Source organism: Lemur catta, chromosome X (genome assembly GCF_020740605.2).
Source record: "Lemur catta isolate mLemCat1 chromosome X, mLemCat1.pri, whole genome shotgun sequence".
Taxonomy (NCBI): domain Eukaryota; kingdom Metazoa; phylum Chordata; class Mammalia; order Primates; family Lemuridae; genus Lemur; species Lemur catta.
In genome coordinates, this window is record NC_059155.1 from 66,269,953 (window position 1) to 66,296,678 (window position 26,726).

General features: G+C 38.4%; 1 protein-coding gene across 2 annotated transcripts in view; it reads left to right on the forward strand.

Annotated features, from left to right (window-relative positions):
• The window catches only part of MID1 (midline 1), a 158,905-nt gene that overhangs the window by 15,834 nt on the left and 116,345 nt on the right, over nucleotides 1-26,726 (forward strand). Inside the window, exon 1 of one of the 2 annotated variants that reach the window (XM_045538571.1) lies at nucleotides 23,385-23,576. The exons of the other annotated variant lie outside the window; for it this stretch is intronic. The gene's annotated coding sequence lies outside the window, so the exon portion shown is untranslated. Of the gene's footprint in view, nucleotides 1-23,384; nucleotides 23,577-26,726 lie in introns of those variants that run through there. 2 annotated transcript variants of the gene reach the window in all.

A 26,726-nucleotide genomic window follows, 5' to 3' on the forward strand; every position in this document is an offset into this window, starting at 1 on the left:
ATAATATATTTATTATGTTTAGTATATCATATATTTCTACTTTAGAATTAAAATAGGGTGAAAATAATTATTGTTTGAAATAATATAAGTAATATATATATTCTTATCTATATTAAAATATATATCTTATATTTACATATAAATTACAAATTGCCTGGAAAAAATTACAACCTCATGTGAAAAATAAAATATCCCTGCATCAGTTGTATAATTTAAATTCTACTTTTATTTTTCATCCTTCCCTCATTTTATTAGTAACAGAATATAAATTATTATATTCTGAAGAGTCTGATACTAGTTATCATTCACTCACTGTTATCTATAGCCCTGACCATAAAATCCACCATTGAGTTGTACTTCAATATGAATCCCCCAGGAATGCTAACCCAATCCAAAATGAAGCATTCCTTTCTCGGGAATAGAGATTTATAAACTGCCTGGAGGTAGCACCATTTCTAGACAAGGGTATGCCTTGAAGTGCTCTCTCATTCTTTTCTATGCATTTATGATCCCAGCTGACTAAACTCAAGCGACACTTCAATACAGCCAAGCCTCTTGGGAATATATAAGTTTAATAAGAAAATTTACCAAGAAAAATACACTGAAATGCAGATTGACCCCTCCCCAAACAATAGAATACATTTGTAAAGGTATTTGTTTCATAGCATGACAAATAATACTTAAAACTATTTTGAAAATGCTTGACTCCATTTAAAAAATGCCCAAAGAGATTGTAGATTATGTTGAGAGAGTGCTTTGGAGGAAGAAACATTATAGCCATAAGAGCCAAGAAAATGATCTCCTTTGTTTATAGGATTACATAGAGGAATTTTAACTTCTAAAGTGAAAATACAAATTACTTGTGTAGGCTAAAATCATCCTTCTTGAAGGAAATGGTGCAACTTTTCTTCATATAATTTCTATTCCTCCAGAAAGTCTCTCTGTTATAAAGTTATAACATTATAATTTCATGCATCCTTCCTGTGACTTCATTCAAGATCTATGTTATAGTAACATCATGCGCACTTCCCCTTCCTACAGAGGCCTTACGTTTCTTACAGAGTAAGAGATTCTTTCATTTTTGGAGTTCTATAGCAAGGGATTGCTAGAACTCCAAAAACGTGCCTCTAATTTCCAATATTGCCTAACAAGCTCTATATTTTAAAGGGATGGTGTCATTCACAGGATAAACCTAATAATGTCACCTTGGTCATCGTTGTTTTTCTTTATTCCTTTATGTGCAAGGAATTTATACGTTAACCTTTTAGGGTTACAATATCTTACAAACTAGGGTTGATTTGCTGAGGTTATAACAGCAGCTGAGTGTTCTCATCTGAGAAAGCTCCAACTCGAGCTGAATGTCATATTGAAGTTGTAGGGATTTTCAAATACTCTAGCTGGTACTAAATCTCATTGGAGCCCTTCAAGTTGTAGCATTATAAGATAGCATGTTCAATATAAGAAATAATTTAATTGTTAGCATTAAAAATGTGTATAGCAGAGGCAATTCATTTTTTTCTGATAACAAAGCCTTCTAAAAGCTTTTCAAACAGTACAATAGTTTTGGGATTTTTAATTTTGAACCAAGCGTAGAAAATGTAATTTCAAGAAATGAAGAGAACTTCTGATTAGTTCTGGCCTAAGGCAATGAAGTCCTACTAGATTTTAAATTATTGTATTCTTCATAATTAATGTCAAGATAGTTTCCTCCCTGTGGTTTATGATTTTCTTGTATAAAGTACATACTGCCTTGTGTTTTTAAATTTCAAGTTTTCTCATGCAGCTCTTGTCTAATGATCAAGCAAGTTTGGGCGAATAATACATTTTATAAGAATCTGTATTTAAAGAGTAATTACTTACTCATGTATACACATTAACTCTTTTTTTTAATTCCAAAAGACTACTTTTGGCTTTTGGCCCAAATATCTTTTTTTTAAAGAATGTAACATTAAATATCTGGACAGGTTAGAAATCTCCAACATGTACCTGTACATGTTAACTGATGCTTTCCTTTTCATTTGCTTAATTGCTGCAGAAGTGCTATAAAAATATGTTAGCGTTGACATTAAGATATGATCTTTTTCACTTACAAAAGCATACTAGTCTTTGGGATTGAGCATTCCTATAGCTTCTTTAAACCCAAAATCTCCCCAGTCCGGCTCCTCATCATCACCCTTGCCACAGAATCCACATTGCTGGGAGTTAAACGTCTCTGGTTCATCTCTTAAAACCTTGTCCTGGTTGAATTTCTATCATGTTGCCACCAACTACTTTCTAATGGTCCCCAGGAATGCTAGCACAACAGGGGATTTTGGAGAGTCTCATTCTAATGAAGGACATTGTTTGCAGTGACAAAGTTTGTCCTTACATGAAATCTGTATCTGTCTCCCTATTGCTTTTACCCAGATTTGGCCTCCTCTCCACAACAGAATGCATGCAGTTACTCTGTTCTCTGACAGCCCTTCAAAGACAAAGCTAACATAGCCTTTTGAGTGCATTTTCCAGGTTAAATATGCCCAGATGTGTTTGATTTTGACTCTATCCTTTAGGATCAAGCAATGCTAGTAAGTAAAAATGTCGGACATGTAAAAGATCTGTCCATGAGAGTGACTCACCTGATTGGAGGAAAGGGATACTATTCAGTTTCTAATACCCAGTAACCTTAAAGCCACTATTTTAAGCTCTCTCAGCCTGGATCATAGAAACTTTGCCTGGCTTACCTCTGGAATGGAGGTTCTGAGTCTTTGCTAGTGAGTGACCAATAACATGGTGGCAAGCATCAAGATACTAAGACAAAAATCATGAATGAACAAAGTGGGAATTTTGTTTCTTTACTTGTCTGTACCCCATGGATGCTTGCAATATCTTATTGTGGTGTGTTAAAGGACTCAAAATATTAATCAAATAGAAAAGGAGTCCTAAGGTGGATACAAAGAAAAAAGTGGGCAGATAAGTAGGAAAAGAAAGGGATAAGGAATCAGGAGCTTTCTTCAAATATTTGGAAAGTTGAAGGCAACTTAAATCATTTTGAACATCTTAAGAAATTAATCATTTTTGTATAACTGGCTAATACTCTGGAAAATACATACACACAATATGTTGACAATACGATGTTTAGGGATTGGCAGATCAAGCCAGTGTCTAATGAAAGGTAAGGTTATGAAGAGCTTAGATCTGAAACTCTGAGACCATGTCTTGTTCCCTATCTTACGCAGTGCTTGGTGTATGCAGGTGCTCTATAATTATTTGTGGGGTAAATAAATGATAGAATGAGCATGAGGTGGCAGAGTGATGCCCTGAATGTCATTGCCCAGACTCATAGGCATCCCTATGGACTGTAAGAAAAGTTTGTGGGCTTTTTTTAGCATTTCAAAAAACCCAAAGGATACTGTACAATCAATTACTTTTTCAATAATTGTTTCATGAGATACTTACTGCTAAACCTGGGGATTTGTGAAGTTAAAAGTGAAAAGCTTTTAAAAAACATTATGCTAGGTGATAGAAGTAAGTCATAAAGGGCCACATATTATATGATCTATTTATATGAAATGTCCAGACGAGGCAAAGTCATAGAGACAGAAGTAGATTAGTAGTTGCCAGGGGCTGGGGGAGGGGAGAATGGGGAGTGCTTGCCAATGGGTGTGGGCTTTCTTTTGCGGGTGATGAAAATGTTCTGGAATTAGACTGTGGTGGTGGTTGCACAATTCTGTAAGTATACTAAAACCTATTGAATTGTACACTCGAAATGAGTGTTTGTAATGTGTGACTTATATCTCAATAAAGCTGTTTTTAAAAACGATAAGCACAGCACCCAGCATTTTAAAAAAAGAAGTGGTCCTTGGTGGTTAAAAGATCCCAGACCACTTGCTTAATTGTTACAAAGACTTTATCCTAGATTGAAATACTCCTATTCCATGTGTCTAAAGGGAACAAGCAGAATATTCCCACAGCCATAGGGAATAGAGGTGGCCTTGGCTATTAGTCACTCCTCTCCTTCCCCAGTCCCAATAACTGGAAAAGAATGTGTGTGTGTGTGTGTGTGTGTGTGTGTGTGTGTGTGTGTGTGTGTGTGTGTGTGTGTGAGAGAGAGAGAGAGAGAGAGAGAGAGAGAGAGAGAGAGAGAGAGAGAGAGAGAGAGAGAGAAAGGGCTGTGTTCAGAGCAGGATCATGTGACTTCCAGGATCTATGGACAATCCCAGACTATTAGGGGACAAACAAAGTGTCAAGCTGTTTGTACCATTCTCATACCACATGAATTTAGGCCAGGGGTCAGCACCCGAGTTCGTCAATGACCCGATAGTAAGTATTTGGGGCTTTGCAGGCCATGCAGTCTCTGTCAAAAGTCCTCAGCTCAGTCATAAACTACGTAAGCAATTGAAGGTAGCTGTGTTCCAAAAAAGCTTTATTTATAGACACTGAAATTTGAATTTCATATAATTATCACGAGTTACAAAATAATTTTTGGGGGGTTTTTTTTTCCAACCGCTTAAAAATGTAAAATCCATTTTTAGCCTGCGGGCTGCACAAAAACAGGCAGAGAGATGGATTTGGCACACAGGCAGCTTGTTGGCCATAGTTTGTAGACCCCTGCTCTAGGGTAATGACTTAGAAAGGGACTTTACTAATCAGCAGGCTGTTGTGAAGCATGTTAAATTCCTTAAGCCAGTGTACAACGTAAAGTAATAATGCTACATTATGTCTAAAGGCTGAGCTATTGAGAGACTAAATTATATAAGTCAACTTTTTTAGCAAATTATGAAAAATCACCTAACAGGAACTTTTCTAAAGAGTATTCAGAGTATAATAATGCTACTTTGTGTGGTTTGGGGATTTTTATTTTAAGTCAGGGAAGCTATGAATATCTTGAACTTTGTCCATTAAGAAGTCTGCCAAGGCTGTGAATTTTAAAGCCATGGGAATTTTTCATTGCCCCTGGCTGCTGAAGTTTAACAGCAAAGTTATTCATTAGATCCACATCTAAAAAAAAAAAACTATCAACAATGCGTCTTTATAATTTATCTGTAGTTGATATACTTCCAGATAGATGATCTTTAATTTGACTGAGTGTATCCATTGTTATTTTAATGACAAGTAATTTACAGAAAGAAAAAAGCTCTTCAGCCAGCAGGTCTCTTAAATCTGTAAGTAAAAGTCCCTGATGTTCAGACCCTGGACAGGACAGAGCAGTTGGCATAAGATAACTCCTGCTTGTGTGGCCACTGGGACACTGGAAATGCATCCTGGGTACTGAACCAGAAATACAAAAGGAAGAAAAGGGTTAGAAATATGTTGACCGTTTTATATTACACTTTGGGGGCTTATTTTCAGATTTGAGCACAAGTCAGAGGTTGAAGAACATGGAGATTTGGGGGCAATTGGAGATTGAGGGGGATCATTTATCCCACTTTCCCCAACTTCCAACTATCCCCTTTGGTTCTGTCAGAGAAGTGTTAAGATCTATTGATTAGAAGAAAAAATAAACTTATAGTTATTCACTAGGAACATAAGAGAATGCAGGGAAAAAATAAAGTGTCCTGCGTGATAAGTGCGATGCACACTGTCTAGGGAATGGACACGCTTGAAGCTCAGACTCGGGGGGATAGGGGGGCATGGGCAGTATATATAACCTGCACTTTTGTACCCCTATAATAAGCTGAAAACAAAAATGTCCAGCTCACCACCGTTTCTAACATAAATCTCACCCTTTCACTGATTTTTCAATGCATTAATAAGTGAAGTGAGTGAGTGAGTACCTACTGAGGACACAGTTCTCAACCGGTCCTTGTAGATATTCAAGATGAATTAAACATGGGTCCTACCTTCATGGGGCTTATGGTTTATTCAACTTTACAGAAAACCCAACCGAAATATCCTAACAAGTGTGGCAACTGCAGAACTTTCTTCCTAATCCTAAAACTCACTTTCCTTATTCTTGGTCAGAGTAATGGATACAGCATCCTAATGTCAAATGACTGTTTCCATATCATACAATACTCTAATTGTCAAGGTTAAAGTCTACCTTAAAGGAGGTTAATGATGGCTTTGTTCTTACAATAATAAGAGAGATAAAGAGATTATTTACAAAGCTACCTCCTCTGAAAAATTGAAAGTATGTTATACAAATGATTACCTCAATTCTTCTAACAGTTATATTTAAGTGTTTGCACACGCTGTTTCTGGTATATGGGCCTGTAACATTTTTATTCCTCCTTGCAGCTCTATGAGTTAAGTATTACAATTATTCTTTTACAAATGAGGAGAGTGAGGTCTGGAAAGATTAAAAAATGTGCAAGAGGTACCAGAGGTGATAAAATACTGAGAAAGTTTCAAATTCAGTCATGTCTGATGCTCACTCCCCTTCCTTCTCTTTCCACGATAGCATATGATCATAGCACATCACTGCTTCTATTTTCACTATAAGAAATTCAGGAAAATTAAGACATTGAAGAGTATTTGGACTTTCACTTATTTTCTCGCGTAATCTTTGATCAGCCCATTATAGGAAAATGGGGACGTTGGCGATATGGGGAAGCAGAATGAACATGTTCTAGATGAAGAAAGAAAAGTTCCAAGCAGGTAAAAGATAACTCTAGTGAAGCACACTAGATGGACACATGAGCTGGAGAAGATGCTAAGCACTAAGGAAACCAGGTGGTGGAGGGCGTGAGGGTGGAGAGCCCTGAGAAATTAATCATTAAGTGGAAGGTGATTAAAATCCTCCTAAGAGACAATTGGTCAGAGTAGAGGTCTAGGGCTAGGACTTGTCTGGCAGGATTGATTGTAGATTCTTGAAGAGTTAGGAAGTCAGTCAGGGGCCCAGGATTGAACTGAGTATCACTGACCAGGGTCTGTGACCTAGGAGACAAATGTTGCCAGGATGCCACCCATCGATATGGTTGTAGAGTAGGGAAGAGAAGGTATATTAGTTTACTATTGTTGCATAACAAATAACCACAAACGTACATGTTAAAACAGCACCTGTTTATTAGCTCATTGTTCTGTAGGTTGAAAATCTAGGTGGCCTACCTGTTCTCTGCTCAGGGTCTCCCTGAAATCAAGCTGTGGGCCAGACTAGGCTCTTATCTGGAGGCCCAGGGGCAAACTGTGCTGCCAAGCTCACTCCAGTTGTTGGCAGAATTCATTTTTTTACAGTTGTAAGACTGAGCTCCTCTGATAGCTGTCAGCTGGGGTCCACTCTTTCTAGAGGACATCTGCATTCCTTCTTGTGTGGCCATCTCCTCAAAGTAGCAACAGCACACTGAGTCCTTCGCATACACAGAATCTCTCTAAATCCCTCTTCTGCTCTCGGTCAGAAAAAGCTCTCAGTGTTTAAGGGTCCACCTGCATTGTCTCCCTTCCTGACATCAACTATGCCCTGTAACACAACGCAATCTGGGGAGTGACATCACATTCGTAGGTTCCAGGGATTAGGGTGGGCATCTTTGGGCCACCATTTTAGAAAGTCTGCCTTACCTGTAAAGTGATGAAGGTTTTTGCTGCTGCCTTGCTTCCTTGTGAGCTGTGTGGCCTGTGATAACAGCAGCTTTGTGAACAATTGGCTTACCCTCTCCCAGGGTTAAAAGGCAAAAGAGAAACTCTGTGACTTTTCCTTCCTCCTCTGACACTGGCTTCTTCCTGAAAGGAAATCTGCATCCTTTGGCATTCTCTTCTAGGCCTGACCAGCTCCTGGTGTTGGTGCCAAGAAACACTGAAAGGCAGATGGTCCAACAGTTTAGGGCAACTTGAGCTTTTGGGGACAAGGTATGCTGGAAGCCCAGACATCACAAGAGGGCAGTACAGAGCAAGAGCTGGTAAATGTTGAGTTGCAGACTCACCAGGTCCTAGCCCTTTCTCAGATGATCTGCTCATCTGTCCTCAAAATATCCTCTCGCCCATGTGCCTGCTAACCCAGACCCCAATAAGTCTGTAGTAAGAACATGGCAGATATAACATGTGCTGACCATATCACAAAACACCAACTCTCCAAAGATTTGCCTCTTGGAATCTTGGTTTCTCCAACTAAGAGATGGGCTAGAATTTATTCAAGGGTGAGAAATTTAAAATGGAAAAAACATCTTTTGAACTCTAGCAATGTAAAGGCCATGTTCTACAAATCTGATACTGTAGTTCAGTGTTTCACGGCCTGTTTTCATTGTTGACGCCACCCCCGCCCCCCACCCCAAGGAATCTTTTCAAATGTTTTTTCTTAATCGTCTCCCCATCAAATTTTAATGCAACTATACTATATATCTATTTATGTATATCTGTGCTTTGCACATAAAAAGAATAAGATTTTGCCACCAAGAACTAGTTTTCTCCCTCTTGGGGATAATATCACCCCTATTTTTTTTTTAAGAGATGAGATCTTGCTGTCACCCAGGCTGGAGTGCAGTGGCATGATCACAGCTCAGTGCAGCCTCAAACTCTTGGGCTCAAGCGATCCTTTTGCCTCAGCCTCTTGAGTAGCTAGGGAGATGTGGGCCACCACACCTGGCTAATGTCTTTATTACTTTTTGTAGAGATGAAGTCTTATATGTTGCCCAGGCTGGTCTCAAACTCTTGGCCTCAAGCGATCTTCCCACCTCGGCTTCCCAAAGTGCTAGGATTACAGGTGCGAGCCACTGTAGCTGGCCAGTGTCGTCCCTATGGACAATGCATGTTGTAATGGGGGGAAAAAAAGCTCACATTTTAATATTTATTGAATCTTCAGCTTATATAGTCGATTTGATTTGGCAAGTGGCCATAATACTTCGGTTGTGCTAAAAGGTATTTAAGATTAATCTTAAGAAGTCAGAACAGTCTTTGAACACGAAAAATCACCCAATATATTATATTTAAAATAACAACTCACAAAACGAAATGTAAAGTCTGATCCCATTTTTGTGGCCAAGAAGTATAGAAAATTACTAGAAAGCTCAATCTATGGAATGCTGCTTCTTAGTGGTTAGATTTTTCTGTAAGTGTTTTGCTTTTGGGGAATGTTACAAATGAATACATATTACATTTGTGTCGAGAAAAATGCTATTTAAAAAGTTAGCCATTCCCTTTTTTGCCTTCAACATTTAGGATTAATGGGCAGTGTAAGCTCAATCATTCACATGTAGCAAAAGGAGAAATATTTTACATGGCCCATTCATGACTCCTTCAGATCTCTGGAAGACTTCGAGCCTCAAAGTTTATTGTTGCAGTCTTCTTAATTCTGGTTGAATGCATGTACATTATTTTCTGCAAAGAAATACCACCTACTAAAGAGTGTTCCATCTCTTATAACAAGGTTTTCGTGTCCCCAGGGCCATCTTAGTCCTGTTTACTTTGGATATTTCAGGAGTTACTGTAGGTTTAACTGTGGTGAGTCTTTAAGCCCTCTTTTTAAATTCATAAACTGTCTCTAATCTTAAAAAAATGTCAGGTTACACCTTTGAGAGGTTTGGGAACTTGACATCTTGTAGCCCAGTTGAGGTGTAGGCTGCTTCCATTCTGAGCACCTTGTTCCAATTTACGTCAGGAGGAATTATATACAGGTCAGGGCTGAGAGCAGGTTATAATTAATGGGGTGGACAAGTGGATTTTTAGTGTTTCATAAAATAAAATGGAAATCACATGTGCTTGGAACTGTTGTGTTTTAAAATATTTACATTTATTCTAGTAAACATTAATTATAACTGATATATTTCTCCTGTGAACTCGCTAACTGGGAGGTCACAAGCCATTGTTCACTGGGTAGAAAGAATGGATGACAAGCTAGTTAGAAAAAAAGAGAGTACTTGTGGGGATATTGGTTAGTGAACTTGTGGGAGTGATCCAGTCTTAGTTTTTTCTCCTAATTTTCTCTCATGTTTAAAGCACCCACTTGCCAATATGATCCAGATGTCAGTCCTTCTAAGAGAGAATGGGGAGGGTTTAGCCTGTGAAGTTCCTCAATAGCTCCTGGTGAAGAGGGGACACATGACCAATGCTTAACTATTAGTCTTTTTAAAATTAGAGTTTGGAAGTAGTTGAAACAATACCAGAATCTACAGCATCCAAATGTTCTTCACATTCATATATCAAAACGTTTCAATTCCTTGAGGATATGGCAGCAATATGTTGCTGAGGAAAGAGATTAAAAAAATTTCTTTTTTACTTGCAATTGACACATAATAATTGTACGGATATATTGGGTACAGTGTGATGTTTGAATACATGTATACACAGTATGATGATCAAATCAGGGTAGTTACCATATCCATAATTTAAAACATATATTATTTCTTTGTGGTGACATTTGAAATCTTCTGTTCTAGCTGTATTGAAATATACATTACATTGTTATTTGCTATAGTCATCCTACTACACCAAAACTTATTCTTCTAACTGTAACTTTGCACCCATTAACTAACCTCTCCCCATCCCTCCCCACCCTTCCCCCTGCCTTCCCTAACCCCTGGTAATCACTATTCCACTCTCTACTTCTATCAAATCAACTTTTTTAGATTCCACATATAAGTTGGATTAGGTGATATTTGTCTTTCTGAGCCTGGCTTATTTCACTTAATGTAATGTCCTCCAGGCTCATCCATGTTGCCAAAAATGACAGTATTTCATGCTTTTATATGGCTGAATAGTATTCCATTGTCCTAATCATCCCCATCTACAGATGAATGGATAAAGAAAATATATATACCACATTTTCTTAATCCATTCATCTGTAGATGAGCATTTATTTAGGTTGATTCCATATCTTGGCTATTGTGAGTAGTGCTACAATAAACATTGGTGTGCAGATGTCTCTTTGACATACTGATTTTTTGGAGGGGTGGAGGACACAGTCTCACTCTGTTTCCTAGGCTAGAGCACAGTGGCGTCATCATAGTTCACTGCAACCTCAAACTCCTAGGCTCAAGTGATCTTCCTGCCCCAGCCTCCCAAAGTGCTAGGATTACAGGGGTGAACCACCACGTCCCACATGATGTACTGATTTCATTTCCAGAAAGACATCTTTAAGAGTCAGAAAAACCCAGGTTCTAAACTGGTCTCAGCCATGTGCCAGCTATGTGGCCCTGGGGAAGATGCTTTAACTCTGAGACTCAGTTTCCTTATCTGCAAAATGGGGAAAATGACACCTGCTATTTAGGGTTTGGGTAGAGATTAGAGCCAATTTATACAAAGTGCCTGACAAATTGTAGGTATTTGAGAAAATGCCAGCTATTGTTGTATGAAGGAATGCTCAAAAAAAGGAAATTCAAAGGAAACCTTATGTTAGTTGCATCACATGTCAACCATTTACATGTTAGGTGTATTAATGCATTCTGTATTTTATCTAGAAGTCCCCACTCCCTAAATAAATATTATTCCCATTAAGTCAGCAATTCTTTATATATGCATATATTCTTTGTTTTGTGCAGTGAAGAATCAATACAAGCACACTAGTTTATTAGGGTATAACAGTTACCTAAGTAATGTATCATGAAAACTTTTTGCTCTTTAAGGAAGCTATTTAAGTATTTATTGGAAGGGCAACTTCACAGAGTTAGCAGGTAACAATCTGTAGTACTTTCTGATGCTGCTTCTATGAGCTGGAAGAGTGTTTGATGGTTCTGAATAAGATGGGGCTACTTGTCCAGACTCCTGAGCTAAGAATGTCAGCTGCACCAAATCAACCTATGGTGACAGATATTGGAGCCCAGTTACCCTTATTAGGGCCTTGGCACTGATTTTGAGTATACCTGTTTAGAAAGTCTCTGCAGAACTCTCCAAGGTGTTTAGGTTTATAATATTCCCTGAGGGGTCCTTAGAAAGAAAAAGTGCCTATGTGTAGGATGTCATTACCCTTCTTCAGGGCAAGACATGGTGAAAAGATAACTGAGAGAAGACAGTACAGATGGACAAAATAAGCAAGATGAAAAACACATTGATCTTGTCTTCGCAAGGTTTAGACTGAGTTATAGATTGAGATCTTAAATATATACTCAATATATGTATCGTCAAAATATACTCTACACATTTGTGCCCCAGACATATAAGTTGATAAAATTAATACATATATATATGCCTTATAATAGAGTCCTTGTTTTAGAGTGTAACAACTGTACTATTTTCAAAATCATCATCATCCCTAAACACCAATATCACTACTAAATTTGGCATCATTGATCTCCCTATAATGAGATCTTATTGGCCCGTAAGTGAGATATGGCTGATCCCTTTATAGAAATGTTTATGAAAACCCTACTGTGTGCTCAGTAGCTAACAGAGTTCTTGGTACATAATAGGATTTCAAAATAAATTTGCCTAGTGCTGCTTTAGGGATGAGGGTGTGGTTAATACCTGCCCCCTAAAAATGTGCTGTGTATGTGAGAGAGAAACAGAGACAGAGACAGAGGAGGAGAGACAAAGAGAGACAGGTAGAATATGTGAGAGGGAGTGTGTGTGTATTGAGAGAGAGAGAGAGAGAATGTGTGCATGAATCTCAGGCTTACCTTTCAACATATAGTGCAAGCTATTTAGAATTGCAGAATTGGACATGATCTTAGCCAACATTTTCCCAATCTCCTACCCAAGGCAGGAGTTTCTTCTACAGTAATCTTCACCAAAGGGCAGGAAGCCTAATATAAAACTAGAGATCACTTTTGTTGGGCAATAATTTGATTCAATATGGTATCATTATTTAGTAGCTCAGAGTGGCACAGTATAAATTTCTGTGGGAAATTGGAATAGGAGCCTAAGTAAGGACTGGACTGGTTGTGACAGCACTGTAGAAGGAGGATGTTTGGCGTCAGTCTTTTTTTTTTTTTAGAGACGGGGGTCTGGCTCTTGCTCAGGCTGGTCTCGAAATCCCAGCCTCAAATGATCATTATCCTCCCGCTTCCACCTCCCAGAGTGCTAGGATTAGATTACAGGCGTGAGTCACCGCGCCTGGCCCTTGCCATCAGTCTTGAGCTGCCATTATGTTCCCCTGGGAAACCTTAAAAACCAGTGCTTTCTCAATGATTTAAATATATATATGTGTGTGTATATATATGTATGTATGTGTGTGTATTTCTTAAAGCCTTACATGGCCTTTAATTTGTACTAACAAAATTGATTAGAAGCACTATCTTAAATTATTATTTGTTTTTACACTTATTGAGCATCAGGCAGAGAAGAAGGAATATTTGTCAATTTCCTTTAGCACACAAATGTATTAATACAAAAACCTCAGCTTACCTGAATTTTGCTAAAATATCAAACCCCTCTATTAACTACAAGTTTTCTACATTATACCTTTCCAAAAGATTTGTGAAATACAAGGAAGAAGGTGATATTATGGATTACTGTAAAAATTCATGGTCATGGATACAATTATACATTTAAGTCAATCTCCTAAATCTTTTCTATGATCAAATGGAAGGTCTTTATAATGATGATCTCAAGGAACAGTAAGATTTGGAATTACTTAAGAACCTTTAAATTAGATCCAGTATGTGGTTTGTAGTTATGCAAGTAAAGTGGACTCAAGCATTTTAGAAATGTTTCAACGAGGATTTTTTTAAAAAGTTTTCTGTTTGGGGTTCAGTTAACCAGAAAATTAAATTAACCAGAACTCGCTCATTTCCAGAGAATTTCAATTAATTGAGGGTTGTCTGTACTTTTATTGTCACCTTAGTTCCCACACGGAAATTAATTCCATTTCCAACTTATTTCTTGGAAAGGGTGTCTAGCATAGTTATCACCTGGAATGAACAGGGCAGGGTGGCTTTTTGTTTTGGATTTTATATATGTATATATGGAAAGAGAGAGAAGGGGAGCACACTCAGCCCTGCTAGCTGCTAGCATTGGCAGAGGTGTTTAAAGAAACATGCGTAATATTCTCACTGTGATTTGATTTTCATCTTCCTCTTTCAAGTACACTTTTCCCCTTTCAAACCTGCCATTTAGAACTGAGAAGCATTTTTCAAGAAATGGAGCAGTGCTTTCTATCCTGTTTATTAAAATAGTGCACAGAAGGAAATGCACTGTGGTAAAAATAATTTGTACATGAAATGGGAACGTTTTGCTAAAGATATCCAGGAAGTGAGGAGAAAAACCCCTCAAGTAGCAAGAGAGGCCAGATGGTCTTTTTTTTTAATACACTCACTAAGCAGGAAATTTTGCTTGATTAAGAAGACACTGCTCTTGATTTTCATTCAGCAGTTTTGAGGGACTTTTTTTTTAATGGACACACACACACACACACACACACACACACACACAACACAAACCGTTTTTATTCAGCCAAATGATCATTTGTGCTATTGTAAGCAAGATTCTGCTGATGAGAATGTAAAGTCTTAATGATAAAGAAGAAAATGGGTTCCCAAGTCTCAGCTATGAAAGAACTTGGAATTTGCCACTACCCTAAAGACCTTAGATCATTACCATATCCATCATATTGTTGTAGGGTCTGGTGTTTTGTTTTGTTTTCTTTGGAAAGCCCAGAATGGAAGAAAGGCTGTGTACCACAGTGGCTAACTAGGGTTTTGTGAGATACAGGGTAGACCCAGGGGGAGAAAATAGAGGTTTTGGAGTTCAACACCCCAGGGGGCTAATGTGCATAAAGCGACTGCTCCAAAGGACCCGAGTTTAATCCTTGGAGCTGCCAGTCAAGATCAGGATGAAGAAGCACCCATGCAAAGAATTGCTTCTGGATGCTGATAGGCAGGGAGGCGGGGTGGGGGGTTGGAAGGGGGATGGGAGCGCCCCTCTTTGGACTGCGATGTTTTGGCAGTTGATGTTTGGAGGAGGGTAGCTGGCAGTGGCTCTGGCACAACAAAGCTCCCTTGGGCAAAGTCATCGGCATCCCTGCCATCGCCTGGAACTCTTTGCCCAGCACCCCAGGAGTGAGTGATTTCCTGGTCCGTATTCTAAGGAAGAAAATGACTAAAGTTGTGAAACTAAGTATTTGCATCCATTTAAAAGACAGAGAGTCAATTGGAGGAATTTGGAATGAAAGAATAGATTTAGACAACTGGCGGAATTGTTTGAAACTATGCCCTGAATCAAGTGCCCCGTTGCCTTAAATACGAACAAGCTAAAAGAGCTCTGTAACAAGAGAACCGACCAATCTTTACCATAAAGATGACAAATCAGGCATTTAAAATTGTTTTTTCAGAAATGCAATGTTTTCTCATGTAGCACTCATATTTACTATCAAAATAAATATACTTCCACTTTAATATAGCTTACCAACCTTGAAAACTCACTGTTCTTAAAGCTAGACTTTTTTCCCATTAGTGAATTTTTAAGCCCTAGATTGCATGTCAAGTAATGAGATCTTTCAGTTTTGCCTTTTCTTATATTTCAAGGGCCAGCTTCTTACCTAATTTGACTCAATGAAAGGATAAAATGTACAGGATGAAACACACATTTAGAATGCATTTCCATGAAAGGATAAATTGCTTAAAATGAATCTTTTTCCCTTAAATCTTAAACAAGCACACAAATAAAACACAAAGCAAAATAACAACAAAAATCTTTTAAGCCAACTCCCTAAGATCACACCTTTTGATATTAATTCCAAATTAATGTCTTATATTTATGTTTTACAAATTACATTTATAATTTGTCTCAAAGGACAACAAGGAAACATATTTTGATAATACAAGAAGTATCTCTCAGTTTGGCCTGCCTTGAGAGTATGTTTTCAAAGTCATTAGGAGCCTCATAGCTTTTATGGGATTTGTTCTCATATGGATTACAAATTGTTTTTACATATATATTTTGGCAGAATTATTGAGTTCCCAAATGAACAGTTTAAATCTTGATTTTTAGGCCAAAAAGTCTTTGGGCTGAGGATAACTCACCCTCAGAAGACTGCTTACTTTATAACCGCCCGGATAACTCACCCTCAGAAGGCTGCTTACTTTATAACCGCCCTCTGTACTCCTGGCCACCCTGTCCTGCCACAAGCCTTATTTGTTTCACTGTGGATGGGTGGCCACCCACCACCCAGACTCCCCAAGCCTTTCCCTTGGGCTGTGTTGTAGCTGTGATAGCAACTCTTTATTCTCCCACAATTGCCTCAGCAGTCGTTTTCTTTCTAGCCCCTTATTAAAGAGATGGGCTTTAAAAATCATGACCGAGCTGCTATTGCAGTTTTACGTAGCCAGTGAATTTATTTATTTTGGGATACTTTTTCTCATTGTTGTCATTGTCAGTAAGATACCAACTGGAGCCGTCAAGCAATGATACCTTCCAGTCTTAACTCATCTTGGTACTTACCAGTCATGAAGCCCTGTCACACATGTTCATTTCCCCTAGCACCCTTCCCCCACTTTGTTTTCCTTCCTGAAATTTCCTCTGCTAGTGAGGTGAAAGGTGAATAACTACAAACAAAACCAATGACTCTTCCAATGTCTCTATTCATTTCCATCCTACACATCCCTATAACCGTAACTGCACAGCCATGGTTATTTCCAACTTTGGATTAACAGCCTAGGATAAAAACTTAGACATTCAGGTAATTCCAAGAACCACATGCTATGGTTTGAATGTGTTCCCCCAAATGCATGTGTTGGAAACTTCATCTCCAATGCAACAGTGTTAGAAGGTGGTTAAATGGCAGAGCCCTCATGAATGGATTAATTCTGCTATAAAAAGGGCTGGTGGGCATAGGTTTTCCCTCTCCTGCTCTTTTGGCATGTGAGGACATAGCGTTCTTCCCTTCTGGAGGACCCAGCCTTCAAGGCACCACCTTCAAAGCAGAGAAACTGGGCCCTGACCTGCCAGTGCCTTAATCTTGGACTTCCCATTCACTAGAACTGTGAGAAATAAATTTCTTTTTTTTGTTTCTTTTTAAGAGACAAGGTCTGTCATAGCTCACTGTAACCTGAAACTCCTGGGCTCAAACGATCCTTCCCCTCACCCTCCCAAGTAGCTAGGACTACAGATGAACACCACCATGCCTTCCTAATTTTTAAATTTCTTTTTTGTAGAGATGGGGGTCTCACTGTTTTTCCAGGCTGGTCTCAAACTCCAGGCCTCAAGCAATCCTCCCACCTTGGCCTCCCAAAATGCTGGGATTGCAGCCAAGAGCCACCATGCCTGCACTAACTTTCTTTTGTTTATAAATTACTCAGTCTCAGGTATAGCAGCACAAAATGGACTAAGACACCATAGTTCCTGCTTTGTTGGCCCACCAAGTGTTCATAGCTTTTCTCTCTCAAATTTTATTGCTAAAATAAATAAAGAGATCACTGCTTTCTAATAATTCATCTCAATGCCTTTTCATGTAAAAAATAGTACAAGTTGGATTTTTATGCCCTTAAAAAAGAAATCTATCCTTGCGGAAATCTGAAACTAGACATTTAAAACTTGAGAAATTAAATCACAGCTCTCTGCCCAACTGCTGGAACGTTTTATACTGAAATTAAGACGTTCTTTGCTTATTTTTTTTTGTAGGAAAAAAGCCAAAATGTCAAGAAATCCTCACAGATATGAGCAGAAATATCCCCTTAGCTAAAATAGAATTGCACCCACCCCTCTATCTTATATCATGCCATTATTTTATTTCTTTCATTTTATGTATGGGTCTTTGACATTTATACATTTTATTTCCTTCATTAAATGTAAGCTCTCCAAGGGCAAGCCTTTCCTCTCATATTTACCACCACATTCCTGGTGCCAGAGCAGCTCCTGGCCACAGCAAGACCTCAAAAATGTCTGTGGAATGAAAGAAAGTGAAAGAAATGGCTTTCTCTCAGGTTTTACTCCAAAAGGAATAACTCTAAAATTTTTAAAAAAGGAAAGCTTAGTTAAAGAAAGCCAAATTGATGTACATATGCAATTTCCAATGTCATAAAAGTATCAAAACTAGTTTATTCTTCCAAATTCTTAAAATTAGTTTAGGTTGAGAGTGAAGAGTTGAAGTTGTAGACCAGACCCAGGCTGATTTGGGACTATAAAGGAAATTGTTAAGGGCTCTGGGCAAAATCTATGGGTGAGACCTACCTACTTTTTGCCAATTTTCCTGGTACAACAGCTGATGTCAGAAGGTGGTGGGATAAGGAGCTTGGAGCTTGTGGTAAGGAACATCTCACTTTCTTGTGGGCTACTTTTGCCTCTGTTTTTCTATGACTCAGAGGCCACTCAGTGCCAAGTGAAATTCTGCCTCTACCATAACCACTAGACAGTCCAGTGATGATTTGATTTCTGGCGACCACTGTTGGCCAGATCTCCAGGAGGAGACAGGAGTTGTGTCTGTTGAGAAATAATCTTCCATGGATCTCTCATGATTCTGTACCCCTTATGAGCTGAGGTGCCGACAGCCTTTGTTCTAGACTATTTTCCACGATGTTTGTATAGCAAAGGGCCTTGGAAGATAGAGATGATATTTCCCTGCAGGTTAGAAGGCAAGTTCCTTTTTTGTGCATTACATTGAAGATAATGTCTCCCTGGGGTCAATGGTTGATCAGGCTTGCTTGCCATCCATAATAAAAGATTTAAATTTCCTAAACTTGGGTTTGCTTAGCTATGATGCAAACCCTGTATGTGCAACATGCACGTGGGATATTCCATGGGATTTAGGGGACAAGGAGAATCAACAGAACATAAAACACATGTTGTGCCCCAAGTAAAATGTCCTTTATCTCTGATTCAGGGGTCTCATGTCTGCTGCCACCATCCATGAAACTGGCAGGTTAACTTTTTAGCTTGCAAGTAGGAAAAACCTGAAACCCTTCACTGTTTTTGATAGTCTTGCATGCCCTATACATGCCAGGGTCCCTTATTTCCTGTGAAATCAAAAATTCTGACAAAGGATGCATATGGGACAGGGAGACCTTCAGTGGGGAGCAGAGAAGTGAAGCCTCAAGATCATGGTGAGAGATCCAGTGGTAATGAGCAGAGCTATGTCAAAGTGTAGGAAATAGATGAGATTGCCTGTGTGAAGACAATTTTTAAGCCGTCACTAATGTTAAGAATAGGGATGCTAGTTCATTTAGTATTCACATACTATTGTTCACAAGATACTTGGTGAACATTAGTGAACAAATAAATGGATTTATATCCTTCTTACTTCCAAAAATGGTTTGAAGAGTTTTCAAGTAAAAAAAAAAATAATGAATTTATTCAAAGAAGAGTGGGAAAAGGTGATTCAGGACAAGTAGGGAAGAGGGACCCCTCTTTTCCCCCCCAGGTACAAGAGCAACAATTTTGTCAGGCACTTTTAAACTTAATTCTAAAAGGACCCTTTAAGATTGCTCTCATTATCCACATTTTTCAGGTGGGGAAACTGTGTGGAAGATATGAAGAGCGTCTGTGAGTATAAGATATGCAGAGTATCTGGCTCCTATCAGCCTTTTCAAGGAAATGGCAGAACCACAGTTTGAACTCAGGTTTATCTGGTTTCAAGGTACTATGTGTTTCTTTACACGACATCACATCAATGGTGTCAGCCCAAAACTAGACCAAGGACACTTGTACCCACTGAGCTCAGGACTTAGGCTTGAGTTTTCTGACAGTACACCAAAGTGAAAGCTGGATGAAACATAATAACAAGGAGGAAAGCACATCAGTTCATTACTCATCTGACAATAGAAAGGACTGATCAGGAAAGGGAAAAAAGGAGAATAGTGGCAAAGCAGAGAGAAGAGAAAAAGATTAAAATTTTCGATGCAGTGCAAGATAGGATATATTACTTACTTTTCTGAACTCCTTTAGCTTAGTGACTGCAATAATAATAATTCTTATTATGTGTAAGTCCAATAAACTATAATGATGTCTTATTAAGTGCACTGTCATACTAGCAGCTTTCGCAGAATTTGCATCAGAACAAAAGTATAAGATGATATCACAGTGACTTGGCAAAACCAGTATACTATATTAATGTTAGCAACTTAATTGCTGTGATTGTTTCTACACACAGTACCCATTGCATAGTTTCTCTTGGAGTTCTCGAAAGCTCTATTTATAGGTTATATTTAAAGTGTAAGTTAGAGTAGTCTGTGAATGGAAATTTTTTTTTCTTGTAAAAAAAAATCAGTTTCCCTAGGACTATATACTAAGTTAGGTCAGTTATTTGGTAAAATCAGTATCTTATTTTAGATAGGGCAAAACGTAGATCCAGAAATTTCAAGAAGTGGATCATGGGTTGAAAGGGGGGTGATTTAATGTGATTTGAAAGTAGTTTTAATTTTATGGTACTTTCTATCGTGTGTGTGTGTGTGTGTGTGTGTGTTAATGATAACCTAATTTTACTGCCCCAGACTTAAAGATCTGTGCTGCCTGGAAAAACTACAGTATACCCATTAGCATTTAAATGCATTAAGAATATTTTTGCTTGAATTTCTCTCGAGAAACCTCCTGTCTTTGTTCTGCACAGACGCACAGTCCCGACGCTGTCCTTAATATCCTGTTTTCATTTGTCAGCGCTGTTGTCCCTTTCATTGCCGTGTTCCCATCGTTCCCCTTCTTTCATGTGGTGCTTTACAATAACAATTCAGAACAAAAGAATCACTCCTCTTTCTGTTGGCTTAAAAAAAAAAAAAAGACTTCATGCCCTAACTGTAGGGCTTCAGTGATCACGGGAAATATTTAAAGAATGTTCTTCGTAATAGTTAACCAGGAGTTGTGAATAAGGGTTAGTTTTCTTTATTTCTTAAGATCACAAAGTAGCTTCAGTGTATTGTGAGCATGAGGCCTTTGTGTGTGGCTAACTTTGAAGTTGAGGGGAAAAGTGATTTTCTTTGAGAAAAGGAGCTATCATTTTTAAGAGAATTTACCAATCTGCTCATACAATAGGAATCAGTTACTCTGTAACATCGTCATTACCTCCATGAGTCACGGGACCAGAGTATCTGTTCTTGTCTTTGAACTTAAGCTTTGTACTGTTCAGAGAACAATTGTGAAATGTCACATTGGCTATCATCAGCAACTATTTATTGATACATTTTTCTCCTGGTGGGTAATAATTAGGAAGGGGAAAGTGTGTACTTTGTCTGCCTTCTAGACGAGTATTGTGTATAAATGAAGAAAAAGTTTCTCCAAGTGGCAAGCATTTCTCCGGGGTGCAATCTACTTGCTGCAAAAATCCCACTCGACTGGTCTGTCTTTGAGAAAGTAGATCTCTTGTGCCCTTGTGCTCACTTCCAGGTAACACTTTGCAGATAAGAATAGGCTGTTGTTGTTTTTATTAAGTGAATAAAAAATTATCTACAGGTTTCTATTTTTGCACAGTGGAAGGAATGTTTCTGCAATGCAGGAAGGATGCTATAGCTGAGGGCTTTGCGAAGAATGAATTCTATCAAGTCACAAGTAATTTTGAAAAGGTGCTTTTGCATATGTGTGTGTACTTATATTCACATACATATTATATATGGCTACAAAAACTAATTCTATTATAGACATATATAGGATTTTATATAGTCATAGAACTAGTTCTACGAATATGTATAGAAATGCCTACCGAACTATAAATACTCTTGGAAAAACATTCAGGGAAGGCAGCATTAAGCACTTGTCTGTGAGTGGTTTCACAGGAATTATTAATAACTTCCATTTCTGCCACCACCACACTGTTGGTACGCTCACTGGGAGGGTCGATTTATACTTCTGCCAGGAGACTAAGTGTGACCAGCTCTCACCTTCTTCCTCCTCTTTCCAGTCTGCTATCACTATATTCAGAGCCAAATTCTTGCATGACACTTGGTACAGCATAGACCTGGACAACATCAGTCATTTTCAATATAATGTAAAATAGGTTCTGTTTGCCTTTAAAATTGAACGCTTTATTTCTTAAACTGTAAAAGACATGAAATGTCTGAGACCCTCTGATAGTGGGAAATTTCATATAGAAGTTGTCAGATTATGCTCTTTAGAGGATTATAAAATATTTTATTGTTTACCATTTCTTATGAGGGGTGGAGTAAATATTTTTTTCTTGATGTTTCAACTTGAGATGTTTAGGCTAATTTTCCACTATGGTGCCAAAATATGAACAGGGTAGGCCTGTCTTGTAGAAAGTTTGACAATTTTAATGTTGTTTTAACAAAAACAATGTTTTAAAATCTCTTGATGGAAAAAAAAAGTTGTTTAGAATTCTATTTGATGATATATGTGTGTCTGTTCCACGGACAATGGGAGCTTCTTAAGGAAGTCATCTATATGTGAAATTGAGTAATCCCTTTATTTATTGTTAAACGACAAATGAAGTTATAATTTGGAGAGACGTAAGCCAAAAAAATCTATGTTTGTATTTTTATTTCCTAACATGTGCAGCACACTTTGGTTTACTGTGAAGTGTTGCAATGGCATGAAGGGGTAGGCATTGTGACATGCAAACTAGGCAACCCGAAAAAGCAGTTCTTGCCTCTTGCTTCCCCTTTATCATGAATGTTCCTTTAACACCTTTGGTGGAGTCCAAAAGTCTGGAGTATAAATTGGATCGTGCAGAACTTCTTAAAAAACACTTTCCTGATGATTTACTTTAGTTGCAGTTTCTTGTCTTACATAGTGATAAGCAACATCCTTCAAAGAACTGCAATGCAGGACAATTTTTTTTTTCTTTTTGCTTTTGGGACGACTACTTCCCCTTCTTCCTTTAGTCAATCAAATTTTAAAAGATTACTTTCCATTCTAAATTCACCCTTTCTTTGCCATTCCAGAGACTGAAATTTGGGACGCTCATCACAGATTTGCTGTTGTATATATCGTATATTTGTGAAATATTAGATGCATACATACACATGATATGTGTATATATGTGTGTATAATATATGCATATACGTGTATGTATGTAAAACCTGTGTATTTGTGTGTATATACGTATGTATGCATTTCATATACACATATATTTTCAGTTGTTTATGGGCATGCTGGATTGCAATTTAGATCTCTATTTTTGGAAGGAAAAAAACCCCTCTGTTTTATTATGTCTGTACAGGAGATCGTTCTTCCTGATGTAACTTTTTTAAAAAAACTTCTTCCAGACGTTATACTTTAATTCAGAAGATAAAGGCACAAAGTAATGTGTATGTTCTTTTTAAAAATGAGCAAACCGGCATCCAGAGCATAATGTGCTCATGTGCTCCGTGGAAAGCCAAAAGGCCAAATGCAAGGGAAGCCAGTGCCAGTTCCCTACCCCAGGAGCTGGGCAGGACGACTCCGGTTGGCAGCATGGAAAGCTGGCATCCAGCCTTCAGCTGCAAGACACTGTCCCAGTCGGCTGAGCCGCTACTGGTTCCTGTGAGCAATGAGAGTACAGATCCTGGTGCCAAGTCATCATTTTTTTGGACCAGGCAGTGGGTGTTGACCTGACCTGAGCTACCTTTTCATTTGGTTTCAGTTGAACTTTGAGTAGGCCAGGGGCTAGGGAAGTCACGGCGGGGGCCGTGGAAAAGGCAGCTGATTCTTCAACTCGGGCAACCCTGGCGAAGTGGATGAGGTGGAGCTGGCCTTCCTGGAATTGTTGGGCCGATTTTCCTGTTGTGTTTCACTGTCGACGCTCTCACAGACACACAGGACCGCTCCAGCACTGCCTGCCACCCACCATCTGGTCTCTGTGGCCTGTCTGTCATTTCGTGGGTCCCCATCCTCTGCCTACGGCGATGTTTCTTCAAAAAGAACTAGTGTGCAGTCCATTGGTGGGTATTCAAGGTGATCTATTTGTCAGAATCTAGAGAGGTGTTGAGAGAACTCTTAAGGATCTATGTACTAGTTCCTGTTTTTAACCTGTTTCTCAGTCTTTTGATGGAACGAATTGCATTTCCGAGACTGCTAAGGGGGTTTCTTCACTATTAAGACAGAGCAGGAGAGGGTGGTTGTTCCTCAAGGAATCGGGATCGCTCTTTTGCATTGCCATTTGTCTTCTTGCTTGTCTGCTTGTATAAATGAACCTCAAGAAGGAGTGTTTAAGCATTCTGTTAAATAAATTTGGAAGACTAGGTTTCAATTAAAATAACCAGATGGTGTGACCCAGCTTCCATTTCCCCTTAATTTTGATCATTAAAGCCTTCATATCCCCACAGACATCTGCCATGCTTCAAAGTGATTCTTTTCAGAAATGTTCATTCATTATTAATCAGGTTGCATGGTCAGGCGAGTGTGTGATTATTTTAAAGAATGTCCTAGAGATCCAATTACTAAAAATGAGCATGTTATAGGCAGATGTGGAAGTACAGAAAAGGTTTGGTTAACAGTTTAATTTGATTTTCATGAATCCCACCAGGTGGGTGTTTGGTAAAATTAAAAGTCTTCCCTAGTTCTCACTTCAAGTATCAGGTAAAGTATTTTAATTTCAACACTCCTTAGAATAAAGAAGAAATGCCAAATTATTCAAAATATTTATTGTATTAATTAATTATTTAAAAACTCGAGGCCAGCATCTCAGTGCTTATCTGCTTGTCACTTTTTTTTTTCCAATTAGTTCCTCTGGTACCCGACAATGTGTTTGGCAGAAATTCTTAGTTCTATTGCCGATTAAGCAAATGAATTTCAGTGTGCTAACAGTCAGAGGCTAACCACAGTGATAGTTCAGAGTAACATCCATTACCTATAGAATATTACTGGGTCACCTTTTTTTGCCTATTCTTACTTGATGTATTATTTATACTGTTGCTTTAAGAACCAGTTTGCATTTGTACTGCTCTCTGCCATAAGTTGGAGTGAGAAATAGCCTATATTATGGTATCAATTTCCAGTCTTTCAGAATGCAGTTAAATTCCGTTGGATCTCCTTCTCCTCTTTTTCCATCACTTCATGGCCTTGTTTTATTATGCCTTACTGACTCACCTGCTTCTCAAATCAGCCAGGGTACTAATCAGTATAGTAGCATTTGGGTAGTTTTGGTGTTTTTTATAACTCAAAGTTAAATATTAAACTGCATGATTGAATATGCAGATGCCAAGTGCTTGTATTATGTTATGCAAAATTATCTGTGGTGAATTCATCTTGGATATAGCAGCCTGTTTTTATTGAGTTTGTGTTAGATAATTTTCTGAGTTGAGAAATTATGCTCATTTGAGATGGGAGCAAGTCCCTTCTGAACTCAGTCCCTGTTGCAGTCTCTGCCTCACAAACTCAGGTTGATTTCCAGTGTTTCACAGTTCAATAGTTTCCAGTCCTCTGAAAGTCTGTATTTCTGCTGATCCAAGATAGAAATATCATACTGCAGTCTTTAAAAAATATTCCACCTACAGTTCTGTAATGGGGGCAATCTCGTAGCAAAAATCCAAATGGCAATAAGTCAACTAAACCTGAATTACCCAAGTGTACAGAGGATGGGAGGTGTGGGCACTCAAGTAAATTGACTTGATTGTGTTTCTGAAATTTAGGACTCTCAAAAAGTTCAATTTATTTGTACCATTTTTGATACTGTTTATTGTTTGCAACACTTTTAAGAGCTTCCTTTTCTGAAACCATTTTTATGTGGCTTGGTGTAACATTGTGCAGTTTTGACAGTTTGTTTGTCATTTTGGTTACATTTTGGTAAATTTAACAATAAACTTAGTTTCTATAGTCCTGAGGATATTTGGAAAAGAACCAGAGGAAGTGCCTTGGGAATCATCCGGGTAATGGCTGGGAGCCACCTGATATTAACAATTGATCACAGGCCACCCAGTGTTGGTATCCAAGTTTATTCCTCGGTCTGGTGACTCACTAATTTCCTTGATAGTGAAGGCTTTCAGAGCTGTACAAAGCGAGGGGCTGAAAGTAAAATTATTGATGGATACAATGCATGCTCTTTTTCATATACTCCAAGTTAGAAAAATGATTATTTTTCTTGAAGTATGCAGATATGACACAATACATATAGGAAAGCAATGAGAGGTAGGTTTACCTTATGATTAAAATGTCAATGCCTCTATTAAGAGAAATTTGAAATAAAAAATCATGGATGATGTGCTAATGATGGAAATCTTCCTTATTCCAATGGGTGATTGAACTCACGGAGTGCATTTATTCTGGAGACCCCTAATTCTTGGTCAGTTCTTGAATATACATGTGAAACTTCCATATCCTTGGCATTCTGAACCAGAAAGCCTACCCATTGAATTTGGCCATGGATTAAACCTGGCAATGCATGTTACCTTCACAGGGGTCCTAGATGTTTCTTCTAGGTACAGGTTATCTTGACTGTGCCATAGCAGAGGAGGTCGGGAGAGACTATAAAGAATAAACTTGTGAAATTCTAAAATGAGATACCCAGCAGGATGGTGGCAAGGGTTGTGACAATATAGCTTGGGAGTTAAATGTTTTGTCTCCATTGACTTGCCAGAGCAATATTTTTGTCTCTTACCTCAAAGGAGGAGGCAAAAAAGATGAATCTAACAGACATGAACCCCTTTAACTTCCATGCCCTTGGCCTGTAACAATAATCCTCTTCCTGGGATGAGTGCTGCCTCAGGATGAAGATACCTGGAGCCCAGAGGGAGCGAGGGGCCATCCGCCCAAGCTACTGAATCAGTCAGATCACCTTAGCCATCACCTGGGTGCCAAGATCCAATCATTCTTATAGCCCTCACTGCTAGCTCTCCATCCCTCTGTTGATTAATTTTCCTTAACCCCAAAAGGCACAAGCCTCTTACATCCAGGTTTTATCATGGGGAGTTGTAAGGAAGTTAGTCATTTGGCTTAGGCCACACATTCATGATTGGCCTCAAATTTAGACTGTGAATGTTATCTCCATATGAGATTTGTGTTTGCATGTCTGTTCGAGCACATGCCCATGCATGCTCATATCAGCTCCAGAGTGAATTCCACCATATTGAAAGAATAAGATTAATCGTATAACT